At 43.9% G+C, this 20,582-nt stretch overlaps 1 pseudogene; it reads right to left on the reverse strand.

Moving 5' to 3' along the window:
- Window positions 1-18,385: 18,385 nt before the first annotated feature.
- Window positions 18,386-18,503, reverse strand: LOC124723973 (annotated as a pseudogene).
- Window positions 18,504-20,582: the final 2,079 nt, after the last annotated feature.

Genomic DNA, 20,582 nt, shown 5'->3' on the forward strand with positions numbered 1-20,582 from the left:
ATCCTATGGCGTTTGTCACCTTAGTGTATAAATTAATTTCCTCATTGTGTCGAGTGGGAGTCAAGACATCTAACAGAAATTTATGGCAGCAATAGAAGATATCGCTGAATAGATGAAGAAACCGGGCGCGTGAAAATCGCGTCGCCTATCCGGTCACATCCGCCCACGGGACGAGAAAGGGCTCGTGGACGAGGAGCTGGCCGAAAAAAAAATGGTTCAAATGGCTCTGAGCACTATGGGACTCAACTGCTGAGGTCAGTAGTCCCCTAGAACTTAGAACTAGTTAAACCTAACTAACCTAAGGACATCACAAACATCCATGCCCGAGGCAGGATTCGAACCTGCGACCGTAGCGGTCTTGCGGTTCCAGACTGCAGCGGGAGCTGGCCGAGCTTAGAGACGTCACAATGTGGAAATTAACGTTCCACAGCGCGCCATAGCGTTAAAGACAAGGTAGGGTTTCGCTTCGGGGAGAGGAGCATGGTCAATGAGATGCAAAGTCGCGTTTACGTCATAGGCAGATTTTGGGAGATCCTGTAATGGATTCCGTCGATGTAATTTGAAGCGCATACTCGGTATGTTCCCTATTATAACTTACCCCAAATGGGTATATGTTGTTTCAGAGCACCAGCACATTGACAGTCCCTCAACAATGCGTCGTTATGGGTACGATGTATTGTAATAAAATGGCGTATGGTTAAAGAATTTACGTATTTGGTTGTCCCCGTTTTATAATATGCGTGTTGTGTAAGTATGATGTTTCAAGGCAACCGCACATTGACGATTTATCAACTTCGCGGTGCTCTTGGTACGATGTTTTATAATTAAACGTCAATTAATAACACATCGGCGATTAAAGCCTACAGGAGATCATAATACAAAAGAATTTTTTCGTATGTTACACAAGCTCATGTAGTGTAGTGTTTGGGTACATGGAATTACGAAGTAAAGTGTTGCTGATTCGTGTCTTGTTATATTCAAATATTTTTTTGTTCACATTCGCATTTTCTAAAAGATTATGGGTCTTCCATGTTAATTTAATATAATAGGTAGGTATTCAAGTATTCGAAGTTATGGAAATATATGAGCAGTCGACCTCGGGAGTGAGTTTGTTCGATTTTGTGAAGATGCCAGGGAAGAAGGTCCAACGAACTGCAAGACTGCTTTCTTTGTTACTTCTTGATTCGATCCCAATTCAGTATTTATTTATTCGTCCAATAAACGTTCTATGTATTGCGATACATAATAGATTTATAAATAATGCTTATGACTGTGCACACACACACACACACACACACACACACACACACACACACACACACACACACATGATATGTAACCGTAATACTGCAGTAAATAAATTACTCTTTTGTCTCTGTCCATAAGAGAGCTTGCACTACTTGTTGTCGGAAATTTTACACTTTTCTGTTGCAAGTCTTGTATTTCACAGGTTATAAGAAGTCTGCTACTGAATAGGAATACCGACCTAGTAAGAATGACATTAGGATTTTACTAAAAAGAGATAAAGGTTAAATAATTTTTATCATATGTATGACTACCGTAAATTTGTATCGCACTATTTGTAATGGAAATTTCATAAACTGAAACCCTTGCAGACTGGACATCAGAGCAGTACTTTTTAATTATAACATAGTCATCGATATTGAAGTTTTTATTGATGTATACTTTGACAGAACAACATTAGTAGCACATTAACAAGGGGGAAATATGTGTTTTAATAGAGCTAACGTAAGAATGTTACGGCCGTGCATTTTCGTAAGCAAAGGGTCGAATGTGGTCACGTACAACAATTACTTACGGTTTCTTATATCCAGAGGTGTTCCTGTTTTCTTTCTCCCTAACATTTTTTCGTTCTTTCGTTACGTTGGTTCACCTGTATCCTGCTGAATATTCTTCAGCGCTTGCTTCTTTTTTATTTCTCTGGAAAATCCTCGAAATGGTTGTGTTCTCTATTTTTATCTCTTATGGGTAGCTTCCTCAGTAACATTCATTTCTTCTGGATTTTTTTGATGGTAATCAACTCAGTTGTTTTAGTTCTTTTTGGTACTGAGATATTGGAATATTTATTTAGCTACCCTCCCTCCATCCATTTTATATATCAAAGGAACGTGGATCTTTTTTTGAGTTGTTTTTGTTGCGTTAACAATTCACGGGCTGCGTCTAGAATGTGTACACACCAACTGACGTGTGGTCCGTTACTGAGATACAGTGGCCACAGGGCAAAGGTTACCTGGACCATCTCCAGGTAATTGACGTGACACGGACTCCAGATGTGGACAGGAGATAACTGTGGAAATAATTTACCCACCGTGTTTCAATAACGAATCACTGTACTGTGATGTTAGTACCACATCTCCCAACAGTTTAGTTGTGTTCTTCTTGAACTAACATGGCGACCATTGTTGTAATCTCTCCAAATAGGATTACGTTGGGTACACGAACAGTAGGCCGGAGTGTTGTGCGTAGAGGATGGTCTACCTTGGAACACGTCAACTGTACTTCAGTATAGGGACTGATTTCAGACACACGCGGAATGTGTGCACTAAGCTCGCCATAAGAAGTTTCCTTCATTTCTACAGTTTTTGTTCTTGTTAGACATAAGCTTGTGTTTTGTACAGCATTTGTATAATTTCATATTCTACACATTCAAGTGCTGTGTAATATACACTCTTGTTCAGAGATAAACAGAACACCTTGAACGACTAGAGATAGGACGTTCCTATACACACGACACGTACATTAGTATGTTCTGAAGAAATGGCGGCCGGCCGGAGTGGCCGAGCGGTTCTAGGCGCTACAGTCTGGAAAGGCGCGACCGCTACGGTCGCAGGTTCGAATCCTGCCTCGGGCATGGATGTGTGTGATGTCCTTAGGTTAGTTAGGTTTAAGTAGTTCTAAGTTCTAGGGGACTGATGACCTCAGAAGTTAAGTCCCATAGTGCTCAGAGCCATTTGAACCAGAAATGATGGGCATTTGAACCACGTCGGTCCACAGGTTCAAGGTCAACATCGATACTGCGACGCAACACCACCTACCGATAAAATGTGCCTGCAGCTCTCGTTGTCGCTATAAACCGAAGGTAATGGATCAGTCTGACTTGCCAGACGTGCGGGATGTCTCGCAGACGTACGCGCGAACCGTACCGTCAAATCAGCGAGTCTGAAAGGGGGCGCATTATTGGCATGGGAGAATGTCATGCATCCATCCGGTAAATTGCTGCTCATGTGGGACGAAGTATTTCGGCAGTGCAACGTGTGTGTGCAGAATGGTTCACGGAAGGCAGTAGAACACCAAGAGATAGGTCAGGTCGCACCATCCAGACTACCCTCCGAGACGATCAATACCACATTCGAATGACATTTTAGGACAGATCTGCGTCCACTTCGGGTCTGGTGCAACAGCGGAACAGTGTAACACATCATACACTATCGGGGTGACAGTCCGTCTCCGTTTATTATGGTATGGGTTATGTGTGCGTCGTACACTTCTCCGCCTACCTTTGACGAATATGCAGAAACATGCTAGCCAACAGTGGTGTATGGAACGACGTCACTGGGGACAGGAATGGCATTAGGTAGTGTTTTCGGACGAATCCAGCTTCTATTTGTTCGAAAATGATGGCCGCATTTTGGTTCGTCGCAGACAGGGGAAGTGGCATCACAGTGATTCTACATCTACATCATATATACTCCGCTAGCCACCAAGCGGCATGTGGCGGAGGGCACAATTCGCGCCAAAGTCATGTTCCACCCCCCCCCCTCCCCCCCCCTACACTGTTCCATTCGCGGATCGCACGAGGGAAAAACGACTGTCTGAACGCCTCAGTACGAGCTCTTATTTCCTTTATCTTTGAATGATGATCATTACGCGATTTGAAAGTTGGTGGTAATAATATATGCTCTACATCCTCGGTGAAGACTGGATTTCGGAATTTAGTGAGCAGCCCCTTCTGTTTAGCGCGTCGTCTATCTGCAAGTGTGTGCCACTTCAAACTTTCTATGAGATTTGTAACGCTCTCGCGATGGCTAAATGTACCAGTCACGAATCTTGCCGCTCTTCTTTGGACCTTCTCAATTTCTTGAATCAGACCCAACTGGTAAGGGTCCCATACAGACGAACAATACCCTAAGACTGGACGGACTAACGTATTATAAGCTATTTCCTTTGTTGAAGGACTGCATCGCTTCAGGATTCTACCAATAAACCGCAATCTAGAGTTCGCCTTACGCGTTACTAGTGTAATCTGATCATTCCATTTGAGATCATTTCGAATAGTCACACACAGATACTTGACTGATGTTACTGCTTCCAAAGACTGATCATTTATTTTGTACTAATGCATTAATGGGGATTTTCGCCTTGTTATACGCAGTAGGTTACACTTACTAATATTGAGATATAACTGCCAGTCACCACGTATTTATTTTCTGCAAATCCTCATTGATTTGTTCACAACTTTCGTGTGATACTACTTTCCTGTAGACTACAGCGTCATCGGCAAACAGTCTAAGGCCGCTGTCAATACCATCAACCAGATCATTTATGTAAATCGTAAAAAGCAGAGGGCCTATTACGCTGCCTGGGGCACACCTGAAGTTACTCTTGTTTCTGTTGAAGTTACCCCGTTCAGGACGACATACTGCTCCCTGTCTGTTAGAAAACTTTCTATCCAACCGCATATGTCACTGGATAGACCATAAGCGAGCACTTTTTGTAGCAAGCGACAGTGTGGAACTGAGTCGAACGCCTTTCGAAAGTCGAGAAATATGGCATCAACCGGTATCTAGAGCCTGTTGTGTATCATTCACAAAGAGGGCCAGCTGTTTCTCGCATGACCGCTGTTTTCTAAAACCGTGCTGGTTTCTGCAGATGAGCTTCTTAGAGTCTAGAATGGTCATTATGTCCGAACACAAAATATGTTCCATGATTCTACAACAAATCGATGTCAGTGAAATTGGCCGGTAATTGTGTGCATCCGATTTTCTACCCTTTTTATAGATTGCTATGACCTGGGCCTTCTTCCAGTCCCGTGGCTCTTTCCGCCGTTCCAATGATCCCTGATAGATGACGGATAAGAATGGTGCTATATTTGTAGCATAGTCAAAATAAGATCGTACGGGGATACCGTCTGGGCCAGATGGCTTCCTGGCGTCGAAGGATCTTAACTGTTTTACAATCCCAGATACACTAAACACTATTTCAGCCATCCTTTCGTTTGTTCGATAATTGAAAGAGGGAATGGTGCTGTTGTCCTCTACCGTAAACGAGTTTTTGAAAGCTAGGTTTAGAATTTCGGCCTTCTGTTTATCATCGTTAGTTACATTACCCGTACTGTCAGCAAGAGAATGTATTGAATTATTTGTAGCGTTCATAGATTTTACGTACAACCAAAATCTTCTGGGGTTATTTTTAGAATCTGCAAATAAAATATTGCTTTCAAATTCGTTAAAAAAGTATCTCATTGTCCATCTGACAGCGGCTTTCATTTTGCATTATTTCTGTTTGTCAGCGGGGCAGTGACTACGTTTAAAACGACTGTGCAAAATTCTCTGCTTTCTCAGCAACTTCTTAATATGTTTGTTGTACCAAGGTGGATCCTTGCATTCGTATAAGATATACAGTGCCAACTCGAAGCATTATGGTGTGGGGTGCTATTGGGTACAGCCACAAATCACAGTTGGTGCGTGTCCACGCCACTGTGACCAGTGTGAGCTACGTGAATGACATCCTGCGACCCATAGCCATATCCTTTCTGCACAACACCCCAGACGCCATTCTCATCAAGACAATGTACGACCGCATGTTGCTGCACGAACACGTCCCTTCCTGGTATCACAGGATGTCGGTCTTTTGCCCTGGCCCGCCACATCACCAGACTTGTCGCCAATCGAAAATGTGTGGGCTATGGTGAAACTTTGGAAACAGGTAAATGCAGCATGGATGGGTATACCACAGGACGCTATTCGTGCCTTATACAGGTCGATGCCATCACGCATGGAACAAGTTATCAGGGTCCATGGCGGACACTGTGTCTACTAGGCAACAGGACCCGTGCTGAATCGAGGTGACTAAAATGCTAATCATTTCTGCAGAACATACTAATGTACATGTCCTGTGAATAGGGAAGTCCTACCTCTAGCCGTTCAAGGTGTTCTGTTTTCCCGAATGTGAGTGTATTAACGCTCCTTCAATAAAATTCTTCAGGGTATCAGACCGCATCGTCATAATTTAAAATGCGCCAACGTTTCGGCCAGCGTTGCAGCTAGCCTTCCTCAGGGCCTTACGTTAACTGCTAAATGAACACACTTGGTTCATTAAATAGCTGCACGAGAAAACCGTGTCGTTACTTGATTGGCTGTAAAGGGAGGAGGAGGAGGGGTGAAAGGTATGCTTTATTGGTGTTTCCTTTATTATCTGTCATTGGCTGAAATCCACCCCATTGGAGGAGACGGACGAATAGCGAACAGGTGATGGCTGTGACGTCACACTGTTTCCATGCTGTCCAGAAGCCGGCTGCGGCGTGCCATTGCTTTGTGTGCTAGCGACCACTACTGCGGCTCTCCGCGTGTCTGCATGGGCCGCCACGGCTCTGCCGCCGCTCCGTAGCCCAGCTATTGCAGGCAGCCAAGACTTCGGAAGCTTGTACCCGTCCTCTCTATTCATGTTGGCGGGTATTTTGGCTATTTCTATCGCCTCTTGAATGCTTGCAAAGTCAAATTTTTACAATAGGCGACAGTAAGCGACTGATTCTTCTTGAGTAAATCATCAAAAAATTTGGTTGCGCTCCTATGCCCGGACACTTCCAGTTCAGGACAAAATATTATTTCCTCTTTAATCCTGTCTTGCGTTTCCTTTGACCAGTAGGTCCGCAGGAATGCACCAACAAATTCCTGATAAGTCCGACACGTCGCTGCCACGCCCCGCATCTTTTCCGCGGCTTGGCCTTCGATGTGTCCACACATGAATTCTAATTTGGCCTGGGTTGGCCATGACAACGGTAATGAATTTGTAAATTGCATCACCCAGCTCTTCGGATGCATCGACCCTCCATTATCTTTGAATTTCTGGAGTTTTAGTATCGACAGGAAGTGATTGTGATCAAAATTCTGTCCGATCCTCGCACTGGTGTTGTCACTCGTTTCCGATACTTGCACGTCTGCTGAGTGTCCTGATCTATCTTGCTGATAACTGTGATGTGCTACGTCTGTATCACAGTGGAAGTGGCATTCAGCATTCACTCTTCTAAGTGGGCTGCAATTATTGGAGCTATTACTCGCTGTTTCTGCGTGTGCATTGTTCGTTCCGCACGCTGTCACTGGGCTAGAGCACGGCGGGCTTTTCCTTGGAGACACAATCCTGTGTACTCCATCATTGGTATCCGAACGCGCAGTGCTCGTGTGCCCGTTTCGCTCTAGTTTTGCTATCCGACTCTCTACTTCTTTCATTCGTTTCGTGATGTTCGTAACCGCAATATTACCTTGAGTCTTTAAGGCTGCTAGGGATTTGGAGTGGACTTGTGTCGCACGTCGCAAGCGCCCTACGAGTTGAGAGAAGTTACTCTTGCGATTTTCATTGCTCCTGTTGCTGCAGTTTTGGCTAGGCCTGCTACTTTTTGTGCTACCATTGACATTTGTTTTGCTTCTCCACATTCTTTCTTTATTGTTAATAATTCCCCACGAATTTCCCCTATATGCGAAATTATTGCCTCCGTGTCCTTCTTACGCTGTTCGTCAGCTTCTTCTTTCTCCTTCCTGCGTTGTTCGTCAGCTTCTCCTTTCATTGAACGTAGGAAGCTCAGCATTGGGTTTATGTCATCTTTTTGATCCTCGTCACCTATGGGCGATGTAACTCTGGACACCTTGTCGCTAGAGCTCTGACGTGACCGAGCTGGCCCCTATCTGCTCTCGTTCGTTTGATTATAAACTTCTGCTACCGTCTCGACCTGTGTGCCTGTCTCTGTTTCATCCTCTACCTCACTATCATAATCACGGCGGCGACGTTGCTCTAAGATCGCGTCCAAATCACCTTCCTCATCAATGACCCTGTCGTCCTGTCCTGCTAAAAATGTGCACATCTCATCTCCGAACCTATCCCCGTCAGTAAACTGCCCCTTATCCATTATGCAATCCTCTTTTGTTTTAACTTCGCTCGATAATAGTCGTGCCTTACTTCTCGTGATCATTCATGAAAAACAATTTTATCTAAAATGCACAATAAAAATAATCTACTCCATATATTCTTCGACATAGACACAAAATTTCAACAACGCCGTTCCAACGCTGTAATTACATGCACAGAAACTGCACACAAACCCGACAAAGTGTGAAGTGGTACAGACACCACATCAAAGAAACATATAAAACAATGAACAAACAAACAAATATATACGCTGAAAACAAAAACAGTAAACATGCGCCGCTACTTAAAACTAATCACGGAACTACAAGAAAAAAAAGTTGGGTATTACCCACTAAAAAAATAGAGAAAAAAATTGAATGTTCCTACTAAGAATCCTGTTGGCTTATCAGTGATTCACAGGAAAGATCCTGGCAGGGTCGCCATTTTATGCGAGGTGCCGGGGCTAGCAGTGTATTTAACACTAAATTCTTTAGAATCTACATATGTAAATGATGCTCTAAGCCCCCCTATTCTAACTCCGACTTTTGCTGTTGCACAAGGATTAAAAAAAACGCGAACTGACTCTAATCAACCCTGCCGGTGGAGTAGAAGAGTGTTTGGCACCTGCAATAATTTAATTTGATAAATAAGTTAAATAAACGAAAGTTTCATTAACATAGTGAGGAATGATAGGGTTGCTCTACCAATTAACAGAATGAAAGTTCTGTCCAAAATAACAATATGATTTATTAAGACTAAACACAAAATAATAAACAAAAACACATGAAACATTTACAATACATCAAATTGGCTCAAATTGGATACTCAAACAAACGCTGTGAATGTGAAGTTGTGCCTAAACTAGATTGTGAGGATTATGACGAAGTGGTATGTGGAGCCAATTCCTTGCAACTCAAATCTTAAGAGAAAACACATAGCCAACCCAACATTAATTGCTGCTACCAAAGACAGAACAAAGTTAGAAAAAGACGAACAGGCGCGCTCTGCTGAGCTCTGATTATCACCTAGGAAAATCCCTGTCTGCCGGTGCTACGGACATACATTACCAATCTGTCTTCTTAACTGCAAGAACACGATTTGGCGTACCGGAGGCGATGGCTGGTTGCTTCGACGGCCCGCCGTGGTGATGATAACGTCGCGAGTATAGCCCGACACAAATTATCCTGGCCTGGTTGTTCCCGACTAAAGACTTCCTAGCAATACAAAAGCGCCTCTGAGGGAGACGAAGAAAGCTCGCCACACAATCACTGACGGTACAGTGATAGATTTTAACAAGCGAAGTCACCAAGTAACTCAGATAACATTAGCCAAAACTGCTCAAGACGGACAACATAGGCCTCTTGTACACAGAACGCTCAATTGCCAACTGTACACGGAAAGTTACGTTGAAGTCGAACCTTCAGCAACTTTGTCAAACAGTTACAATTAAAGAAAAGTATATTAGGCAGCCCACGGAAGGCAGGCTGACCCGAGCAGCGAGAGCTCAGTCTTGTAACCTACTTCCACCGAAAGGCGAGAGACGACAACTCACAAGAGCACCCGTACAGGCCGAACACACAACATTCCCGCCCCCACGACAGTGGCCGTGGTTAAACGTTCCAATCAGCAACTCGAAAACCGGCGGAAAATTCACTCTATTGCCGGAGCACTACCATTCCACCAATGGAGATTCTTGGCGCCAATTTCTGCGCTGATTTTGCTACGTCACGGAGCTATGCCCTGAGCAAGCCAATCACAGTTACTATTTTTCAGAAAGCGCGGGAATTTCCCCGCCACAACTGCCTGGGTACACAAGTCATTCTCACGCCTCGCTGGTAGTCCGCCAGAAAGTGTTTTCGCTAAGTTTCTGCGAAGTAACGGAACCTCTAGCCCAGCCGCTACTTCAGGACCCTGCGGGCGTGTCTCCTGACAATGACGGCGTCTGGAAAGCATTCACTCGACTCCCTCACACTCGTCGGCTTAACCCTTTCGAGATCCGCAGAGCCCGCCTGTCACCGGACCACCCGGGTGACGAGAAACGCTGCGTGGGAAGTCCGCGTGTGAAGGAATAGCAACTTTTCACTGCATGCAATTAGAGATGAAAATCGTAAGATAGAAATATGAGAGGGGTCTCATGCCACCTCTCAAGTTCGCATAAACTCTGACCAACATGCGTGTGTGTGGTTAACAAACTTCTGCTTCAGCCATGATTCGCGCAACCACATCTTCCTCCGACTGGACAGGAATCTCATAAACACGACTCTTTATGTAGCCCCCACAAGAAAATGTCCAAAGGGGTTACATCTGAGGACTTTGGTGGCCAAGCATGTGCTCCATATCGAAACTGTTCCACCTTTCCCCATGACTATGTTCAGATGCTTTCGGGTACAAACTGCAAAATTTACTGCCGCGTTATCATCCTAGAACCGCAATTCGTGCCAAATATACATCTTCCAAAAACTCCACCAGCATTGGTTGCAAGAATATCAATTACATGGCATCCGTTACGTGGGGAGAAAGGATATACGGCCCAATCATACGACCATCGCAGATACCTGCCCACACGCTAATGCCGAAGATGTGCTGAAATCTTCGTGTACACTGGCTTTAGGGTTTTATTGATCCTGAATGTGACTATTTCGAGCTTTCAAAACAACTGCCCAGTTGAAATGCTCTTCGTCGGTGAACAAGATACTCCTTGGAAACAGAAAAATCCACACAACGGTGTAAAAACCAAGTTCAGAAATTGATATGTGGCACAAAATCTGAGGGTGATACGGGTGAGGTTTCTGTTAATGGAGAACACGCCAGACAGACGAGTGAGACACATGCAAGTTACGTGCTATGGCTCGAGTACTCGTCGATGGGTTCTCTTCAACTTGAGGCACTTCCTCGTCCGATACGATAGTGCGCCGCCTTTTTGGAGCACCAAAACTTTCTCTATCATTTGTTGATTTCTCACTTTCCCCCAGCCGTTGTTCTACTCTGGCAAACATGACATGAGATGGAGCCACACGATTTGGAAGGTACTCGTGGTACAGACGCAGCTTCTCTTCCATTACGGCGAGCTTCACCGTAAATTATCTACATATCAGCATACTCTGCCAACGTGTATTCAGGCATCCTGCTGCTGTAGTACTAGTTACCGTAATGTCAACTGACACATCACCAGGAAACATGAAAACAAGGCAGATGGAAACAGAGGACATCACCTGAAATCGCGTCATTGTACCATTTATGAATGTGGTTAGCCTACCATAACACGCAAACTGCCTAAGAAACATGTAGCGCCCGTCTGAGTAGCTCTTGTTTTCCTTGTAACATGGAAACGAACCGTTTCCTGACGTGGGTTACTACGTACAATTGATCTACTAAGACCCCTCTACAACCTCTAGAAGTGTGTAACGTGAAGTGTGGAACATCCTTTATATAAATGACCTAGTGATTAGCAATGGAAGTTCTAAAAAAAGCTTTTCACGAATGGCGTTGTGAAATAGAGAGAAATCACAACGCTAGAAAATATAAGGAAAATGCAGGAAGCCCTGCAGATGACCGACGCTTGATACAGATATTATTAGTTATTCTTCAACATAAAAAAAACTATCGTATTGTGCAGAAATAGGTAGACAAGCCCATTACTGTATTATTATACGATTGAAGAATCATTAACGGAAGCAGTCACATCCATTAAATATCTGGGAGTGTACGTACACAGCGATTAAAAGTGGAACTACTACATGAAACTAATCGCAGGTAAGGCAGATGACAGGCTGAGATTCATTAGAAGGATCCTCAAAAAGTGTAGTCCACGTACGAACGTGGTAGATTGCGAAACCCTCGTTTGAGCAATACTCAAATATTGATTGTAAATTTGGGCCCCGTACCATGTAGGCTTAATAGATGACTGGGTGCTGTGTGCTGTCCTTAGGTTAGTTAGGTTTAAGTAGTTCTAGGGGACTGATGACCATAGATGTTAAGTCGCATAGTGCTCAGAGCCATTTGAACCATTTTTTGCTTAATAGATGGAATAAAGAAGAACCGACGGGTTTCGTTGCAAGTTCATTTAGTAAGAGCGAAGCTGTCACGGAATTGATCATGCAACTCCAGTGCAGATGATACAAGAGTGGTATTGTCCATCACGCCGGGGTTTACTGTTAAACTTCCGAGAGCTTATGTGTCAAGATTAGTCAAACGATATATATTGCTTCTGCCACGATTGTCTCGCTAAAAGACCATGAAGGTAAAATTAGACAGATTCGAGCTCACACGACTTCCAACCAACAATTGTTCTTCCCATAGACCATTCACGACTGGAACCGAAGGAGGGGGGAGGGGGGGGGCAAGTGGCAGTGGTACAAAAATTGCCCTCTGCCACACACCATAAGGTAGCTTACGGTGTATGGATGTAGATATGCTATTCATATACAACCTACTGCACTCATTCGAACATTTCAGTCGCAAAATATTATGCGTCATCACTCACGTCATTCCTGAGCATCGAGCAAAATAAATCAAGCTGGACAGTAACCAGGCGACACCCCGTCTGTATTTCAAAAGGCAGGAATGCGATCGAAGGCTATAAACCATTTAGGATTCCGTTGGAAACGGTGACATCTGGATAGCGGTTATTGATTTACAGCAAACACTTCAGGACTCTGCGGCGGGGCGGTGTCGGTCGTCTGTGTTGTTAACGCTATCGTTCAGTCCACCTACTTCAATAGGATTCTTGCCGATGTCCCTTCACTCTGTGGTAGCAGATACGTGCTAGGCAATGTAAAGCAGCGTTGATGAAACCACTACCTAATACCTACCACACAGAGGCCGCGTAACTCGAGTTGAAACTCAGTTCCCGAAAATTCATGATTAAAAATTCGGGCGTTCGGGATATCAGTCTACTTGCAGAAAAGCGTTTAAAATTAGATTAACTCTGTTTTTTATTTGTATTGAAACACATGAAATGTCTATCAAGTCCATATTTGATATGGTGAAACGTTATCATTGGAAGTTCACTGTCTGTATAAAAAATATTCACTCGAAAAGCAGCGAGAATTTTAGCAAGTCAGACCCGACTGATTTTCATGTTCTACCAATCACAGACCCACAGCTATTCACGAACATAAAATTTTTCGAGCTCAGAGAGCAACCGTCTAGCGGCATGATGCCCGTCATATGACTGGAATTTGTTGTGACTGCTGTCAGATGAGCACTGAACTTTACATTCTGCTGCATTTGAAATGTGCTGCTCTCTGATGGTAGTATGAGAGACAATGGGGTCAACTTTCTAACATGCCACATGATATAATAGACGTTTAAAGACTGTATACGCGATGAAGGGAAAGTACTCGTGATGTCAACATTCTTAAGTTGTAAGAACTTTTTAACGTCGACAGGCATTTTCACTGGTTCAAGAAATCAGTCAGGAGCCTTTCAAGATAATCACTTGTGTCGTTTATACCCATTTCTGCTCACTTGGGAGGATAGTTGGTGGGACACGTCTTTGATCCATACATAGTGTTGCTTCTCGCCCTGGGAGGATAGCAACAGATCAATGTGTTTGGGATGCTGGCCAACTGATTTTGAAAAGCAGAGGTATTCAACTACTTTATGCTTGACTTCCTTTTTATTCACAGTGTGCTCATCATCACCTTCTTCTTCCAGCTTGATATCGTCATCAACATCAAGCGTGTATGTATGAATTAATAGTCGACGTTCTGCCTCTCGAATTTTGTTGGTCCAAGGTTAATATGGGGAATGAGATGTTTTGGAAATTTTGTTTCTCATAGACATCGTATGTTTTGTACCTACTCGTATCCTGTGTATCTTTCGGTTAATTTCTTTCACTAGCCAGAAGCGACCAAGTGAAACGATATCAATCAGACGCATCTAGATTCTAGACATTAATGCGTACGTTTTTAGCAGCAATATCTTTTGGAAGACGGATGAAACTGGACCCTACATTTACAGGATCAAAGACATGCAAGTGCACATGGAGGTGGGTACCTGCCTAAGTGCCTCCCGGACCCTACTTCCCGGCGTGTTTTTCAAAACGGCCGAGTATGATACTCTCGGCAAAGATTCCGAAACACTTTCCCCAAATATGGACGACGCTATTCTCCTCACCAACATCAGTGCCTTCTTTAAGGGGGTAAGTTATCTCGGAAGCAATCTTTGCCAAACGCCTCGGCCTCCAGCGAGAAAAGTTGCATAATCTCGATAGCCTGCATTCTTGCTGTCAATAGAGACATGTCAGATACCCCCCCCCCCCAAAAAAAAGCGTCAGCAACCAAGGAATGCCGGCCGATGTGGCCCTTCAGTCTGGAACCGCGTGACCGCTAGAGTCTCAGGTTCGAATCCTGCCTCGGGCAAGGATGTGTGTGATGTCCTTAGGTTAGTTAGGTTTAAGTAGTTCTAAGTTCTAGGGAACTGATGACCTCAGATCTTAAGTACCATAGTGTTCAGAGCCATTTTGAACCAAGGAATAGTCCAGTGCCAGTGTGGACTTACTTGGTGATCAGTAACAGGGTGGATAGGGGTGCTGATGCAGCTAGGACCAAGATGATGGCGCGGCAGTGCCCAGTGACGACACTCGTGTGATGGGCCACGACGTGTGGAGTGTGGTGCAGACCATGGCAAACACAGCAGAGTTTTAATGCCATGTCATGGTGTAGACGACGGACGGGACTGCTGTGTTAGTGTGTACATCAGCATCGTCGATGCAGGCTGGCCGACCAGTGTGGCCGAGCGGTTCTAGGCGCTTCAGTCTGGAACCGCGCGACCGCTACGGTAGCAGGTTCGAATCCTGCCTAGAGGATGGATGTGTGTGATGTCCTTAGGTTAGTTAGGTTTAAGTAGTTCTAAGTTCTAGGTGACTGATGACCTCAGATGTTAAGTCCCATAGTTCTCAGAGCCATTTGAACCATTTTGATGCAGGTTGCAACATGTCCGGCTGTGTTTGCATCATCTTTGCTTGATTCTATCGCATCCAGCCTCGCGTGCATCATTGACAGGTCAGCTGTTGTAGGCGCAAGCTTATATCTGTACTCTTCCATCCCTTCTGCAAAGAAAGGAAAAAGACAAGTATCATGTATGTGTAAATAAAAGACCTATGAACCCATCCACAATAATGTACAATAATATAGTACTAGTACTTTTGCTCAAAATTCTCAGCATCCACATCAGTCCATGGGACATCCATCACATCGGCATTTGTCTCCATTTATTGTAATATCTATCCAACTCTTGACTCAAGTGAATATTATCATCGAGTGTACGTAGAAACAAACAAGAACACAAGTACTGCATGCATAAAAGTATGTGTGTTGCTAACGAAACGAATTCTTGTAAAATTAACTACTTACACATTCGTTCCTCGATTACTGGTGTCATTCCCCACGAGCTGATGTTGGAAAATGAAGGAGGGCTCAAATAATGGAATCGTTGATTTGGCTGGGCTAGGTGTTGGCTTAATCACAGACTGCGGCGTGGTGTTTGTGGTCACTGGATTTTATAGGGCTGTATCCATATCCATAGCAGCGATTTCGTTGAAAATTTGTACAACAAACAAAAAGCATAACGTTAGATAACTACATTATTGACAAACATGGAGAGAGAGATAAAGAAAGAGAGAGAAAACGAGTACTTACGTTCACAAGATTCGCCACTTATCCACACGCCGTCCTCTGGGTCGCCAAGAATCTCCATGAGGTAATTCAGTGTGCTGCCATGCATTAGAGGGACGGCTACAACAGAACAAGAAGGAGGAGGAGGAGGAGAAGAGAAAGTAATCATCAGATTTGCAGCTAAAGGAATATATGCCCACAACACCAACGAAATCATCATCACATACCAGCTGAATCACTTGACTCTAAGTTGGGACACTTAGTTGCCGCAGCATCATCATTAGCAATATGGCCCTTCATGTTTTTTTAATAATCTGAAGTCACTAACAGAAAGCGGGAAAGCCAGGAAACTGGCTAATGAGAAACACCAGACAGTATCTCAGGCCAGCCGGCCGGAGTGGCCGTGCGGTTCTAGGCGCTACAGTCTGGAACCGCGAGACCGCTACGGTCGCAGGTTCGAATCCTGCCTCGAACATGGATGTGTGTGTTGTCCTTAGGTTAGTTAGGTTTAAGTATTTCTAAGTTCTATGGGACTGATGACCTCAGAAGTTGAGTCCCATAGTGCTCAGAGCCATTTGAACCATTTTTTTTGTCTCAGGCCAGTCTACTCTCTGGGGAGGAAATCTACTACTAAGAGCGCCAGATAGCTGCTCGTAACAGTCTACTCAATAGCCCAGGAATAAAGATAGGATATCTGGTAGTAACAGGTGCCAGATAGTTGCTCCAGCAAGTCTACTCACTAGCAGAAGAAGGAAGGGAAGTGAGTCTTGTCAGTGCACAGACTGGAATAGACATGCTCACCGAAAGGATCCTCTTTAATAGGCGAGAGCCGCATTCCATTGCTTATTGCAGCCAATAGTAGTCGAGTATCCTTCTTGTAGGGAGGCTGGTACGTGCCAATGTGGACGCAGGCAGGCCTGGACTTGCTTGCAACAATGAAGAATTGCGAATTTCAACCAACAGGAATCAAATATGTTTCTCTGAGAGATGTTGGCAGCTGCTCATTGCCACACCGTCTGTGTGTGCACGTAGGCGGATGTGGAATGCAGAACACCTGTTGGTCAAAGAAACGCATTATTTTCCGACGATTTCCGGCTGCTCGACAAGCCACGAGTTGGGGGCGTTATCAGCAGCGCAGTGCACATGCAGCTTAGCCTACGTGGACACCATGGCTCCACACTTTGCTGGTTGCAGTGTTGCTTAGAGCATGAGCTGGCCGTAATGGAAAGAATGAGACATCCACAGCCGACACGAATACAGTGTTGAAGAAGAAATTCCTCTTTCCAGATGAGGTGTATACATCAGTTCACGCATTAAATGATTGCTCACTTACCGTGTACAGATAGACCTGTATGGGTGACTTGATGCCAGCTGCCATGGACATGTAGCGCTTCCAGAAATGCATTGGAGAGGTTTCTAAAGTTATAACTCCAGCTATAACTCACAGGCGACATATAATGAATACTTACCTGAACCCTGTAAGGCGTATAGGAGGATGTGGATAAATGAAAAAAAAATACTCAGTTTTAAAAAGGCAATATCCTTTACTGATAACCCAACTTAAAAGTATTTGTACATTTTCTAAAGCACATACATAATCACTTATGTGCCCATCATATTTTTTTCTGGGTCTTCGAATAGCTAGGCAGTTATAACCTTCAAGGTTGCTTTGAAAATGTTGTGAAGGAACAACAGCCGGTCGGGGTGGCCGGGCGGTTCTAGATGCTACAGTCTGCAACCGCGCGACCGCTACGGTCGCAGGTTCGAATCCTGCCTCGGGCATCGATGTGTGTCATGTCATTAGGTTAGTTAGGTTTAAGTAGTTCTAAGTTCTAGGGGACTGATGACCTCAGAAGTTAAGTCCTGTAGTGCTCAGAGCCATTTTTTTTTTGAAGAAACAACACATTTTCATGACCTTTGGCGTAAACCATGCTGTCTTTATGAGCGGAGATTCGGAACGATGTCGCTATTACTTGAAGCTGGATTCCATCGTCGTCCCACCACTTTCTGCGGTGAAAGGGAGTCAACTAAGCAGCTGTCCGTCAATTCTTGGCAGTATGTTCTGTACTAATTCGTATGGGTGAAGTGACGACCACAGTATCTTCGTCAATACTTGTCTAGTGTCAGCGAATGCAGTGAATGCAGTATCTTTAAACATAAATTTGTCCACACTTGTGGTAAAAAGAGCTACACGTCCATGACGATATGAACGCTTTGTGGTGCCTTCGTGGAATGCCTCTGGTATGAAACAGCACTGTCACTTTTATAATAATCGTTGTATGATTCCTGTGAGAGGTGAGTAACTAATAATGCGATCATGCAACAATAATGTGTATGCTGTGGTGCTTGGAGGGAAATTGTCTGATTATTCAATTCCAGTATGAATCTCTATTGTAAACTAAACTAAAACTAAACTAAATTCCTCCCGCACGGGCCATGAAGGCCCAAAGGTACCAACTGGCCACCGTGTCATTCTCAGCCCACAGGCGTCACTGGATGCGGATATGGAGTGGCATGTGGTCAGCACACCGCTCTCCCGGCCGTAGGTCAGTCCCCGAGACCGGAGCCGCTGCTTCTCAATCAAGTAGCTCCTCAGTTTGCCTCGCAAGGGCTGAGTGCACTCCGCTTGCCAACAGCGCTCGGCAGACCGGATGGTCACCCATCCAAATGGTAGCCCTGCCCGACAGCGCTTAACATCGGTGATCTGACGGGAACCGGTGTTACCACTGCGGCAAGGCCGTTGGCGGATGTCTATAGTGCCTGTCTTAATATTCTCGTTTTAATTTGTGCAACTTATCATGAAAATTGACGGTAATTCTTTAATTTCCCGAGCAAGCATCCATATTCATCGCCCTCATAGTAAGAAAAGTGAAGCCTCGAGTACATATTGTACAGTATGTAACGCCGGAAATGCATATCCTTCTATTTCCATCTATTGTACTATAGATTTTTCCTTATTTTGTTACCCGAAGATATGACATTTCTGTGTCTTTATATATTGTAATTATTTTACTATTTGTATATATTTATTTATGCATTTATGTCGATGTATAATTGGTTTGTTTTGTGAATATTATTTGTATTTATACGCTGGGTCTGACCTAGGGAAAACTATGCTATCGAACGAATACATCGATAGGTCGTGTGGAGAACAGGTGTTTAGGATCTTTGGTAGTGTTAACTCTGTCGCGTGGAGCGCGGGCAGAGCAGAGAAGTCTGGCTGGGGTGGTGCAGTGGAGCAGGTGTGTTGTGTGAAGCTCCCGCGAGTTGCCGCGCTTTCGGGGTTTGGCAGCATGTAATTGCGCTCGACTTGCGATGATAGTTTCTGACATGGTGTCGCGGACGGGAAGCATTAGCTGGCGCACATCAAGAGCCCGTTTCGTCTGGTGACCGTGTCGAGAAGAAGGCGCGCCAACATCCAGCTTCTGCAACAGCGACGGCCGACAATGAGTGACTGTCGCCACCTCCTCGATCGACGACTTCAAACCTTCAATCAACCAACAAAGAAGACTGGAAGCACGTAAAGTTTTAGAACTGTATGGCAGACCTCAGCTTTTCAAACTTTTAAAATTGTTGCATCACAAAATTACAGCAACTTAGCATGAACCTTTGTTGCTCATTGTCCCAATTGCATTGCCAAGCAGGCTCCCTTCCTTTTCCGAAATGAACCCGAGTGTGGTTGAAATTCAAACGCCAGCATTAGAGTAATATAATTCGATTTCACTGCTTTAATTTCAAAGTTCAGTTAAGGCATTCATAGCTGGCTACAATATTTAGATTACACAAGCACAAATTAAGAGTGCGAGTTTTGTTACCGTATTTTAGCTTACCTGTGACTGCAGCTCAGCTTGGTATGTACTAAATTTTATTATTGTTAATTGTTCAGAATCATTTAATTCAAGTTCAAAGTTAAATCTCTTATTTCTAAATTGCGTAGATTCGAGTAGCTTTTGAAATGATTGTTGAGGTAGTCCAAGACTAACCGTATTTTACTGAATTTCGATGTGCTTCAGAAAGAAAGCTCACTATTAACTTCAGTCACTAAATTAACTTTCGATTTTCCGGTTTTATTAATTCTTTTGCTAAATTAAGTCAGAGTGTAGCGAAATTTATTACTTCTGACAAACTTTCAGTTTTCACACTACACGTGTCAACCTTCAGTTGCCACGCTTCTAGTGCTAATTATATGTGTAATAACCTTTCTTTTTCAGTTACTGTAGTAATTGTCCTTAAGACTGGCGACCGTAATTTCCTCCAAATCTGAAATATCTAATTACCGCTAGTTAATTGTTAGCGTAACGGCCGCACATTTACTTTCTTAATTAACTTTACCCCTTTTCAAAATTAATTTCCACCAGTTTCATTTGCATTTTTCCTTTCACTTAGATGTAACCCTTTCCTCCCTCTTTACCGACAAATTGACTTCAGTGACGATTGCTTTTCCCAAATTTCCATTAGGTACACGCGGTTTAATTTTTCACTGTCATTAAGGTCGATAAGTGAGGGGGAGGTTACAAGTAGACCAATACTGTTATTGTTCCAGTCAAGTTGAGAATTATCGTTGGGGTAATACACAGAATTCAGTAACACTGTTGCACTATGTAGTTACAGTTGTTGAATACAATGGATTATTTATTCACGTTCCCTCTCCTGTCTGGCTGCAGCGTTAGAATACTGAAGCGAGGTGTTTTTAGTTTAAATGCTGTCTTTATTACCCAGCTTTGTCTCGATGTTGGCGGTAGAACTGGAAACTCGTACAGTTCCCGTGAACGGGAACATAATGGCAGCTGAACTCCAAAATTTAGAACACGTGAAAGTTTCAGA

This window comes from Schistocerca piceifrons, chromosome X (genome assembly GCF_021461385.2).
Source record: "Schistocerca piceifrons isolate TAMUIC-IGC-003096 chromosome X, iqSchPice1.1, whole genome shotgun sequence".
Classification (NCBI taxonomy): Eukaryota; Metazoa; Arthropoda; class Insecta; order Orthoptera; family Acrididae; genus Schistocerca; species Schistocerca piceifrons.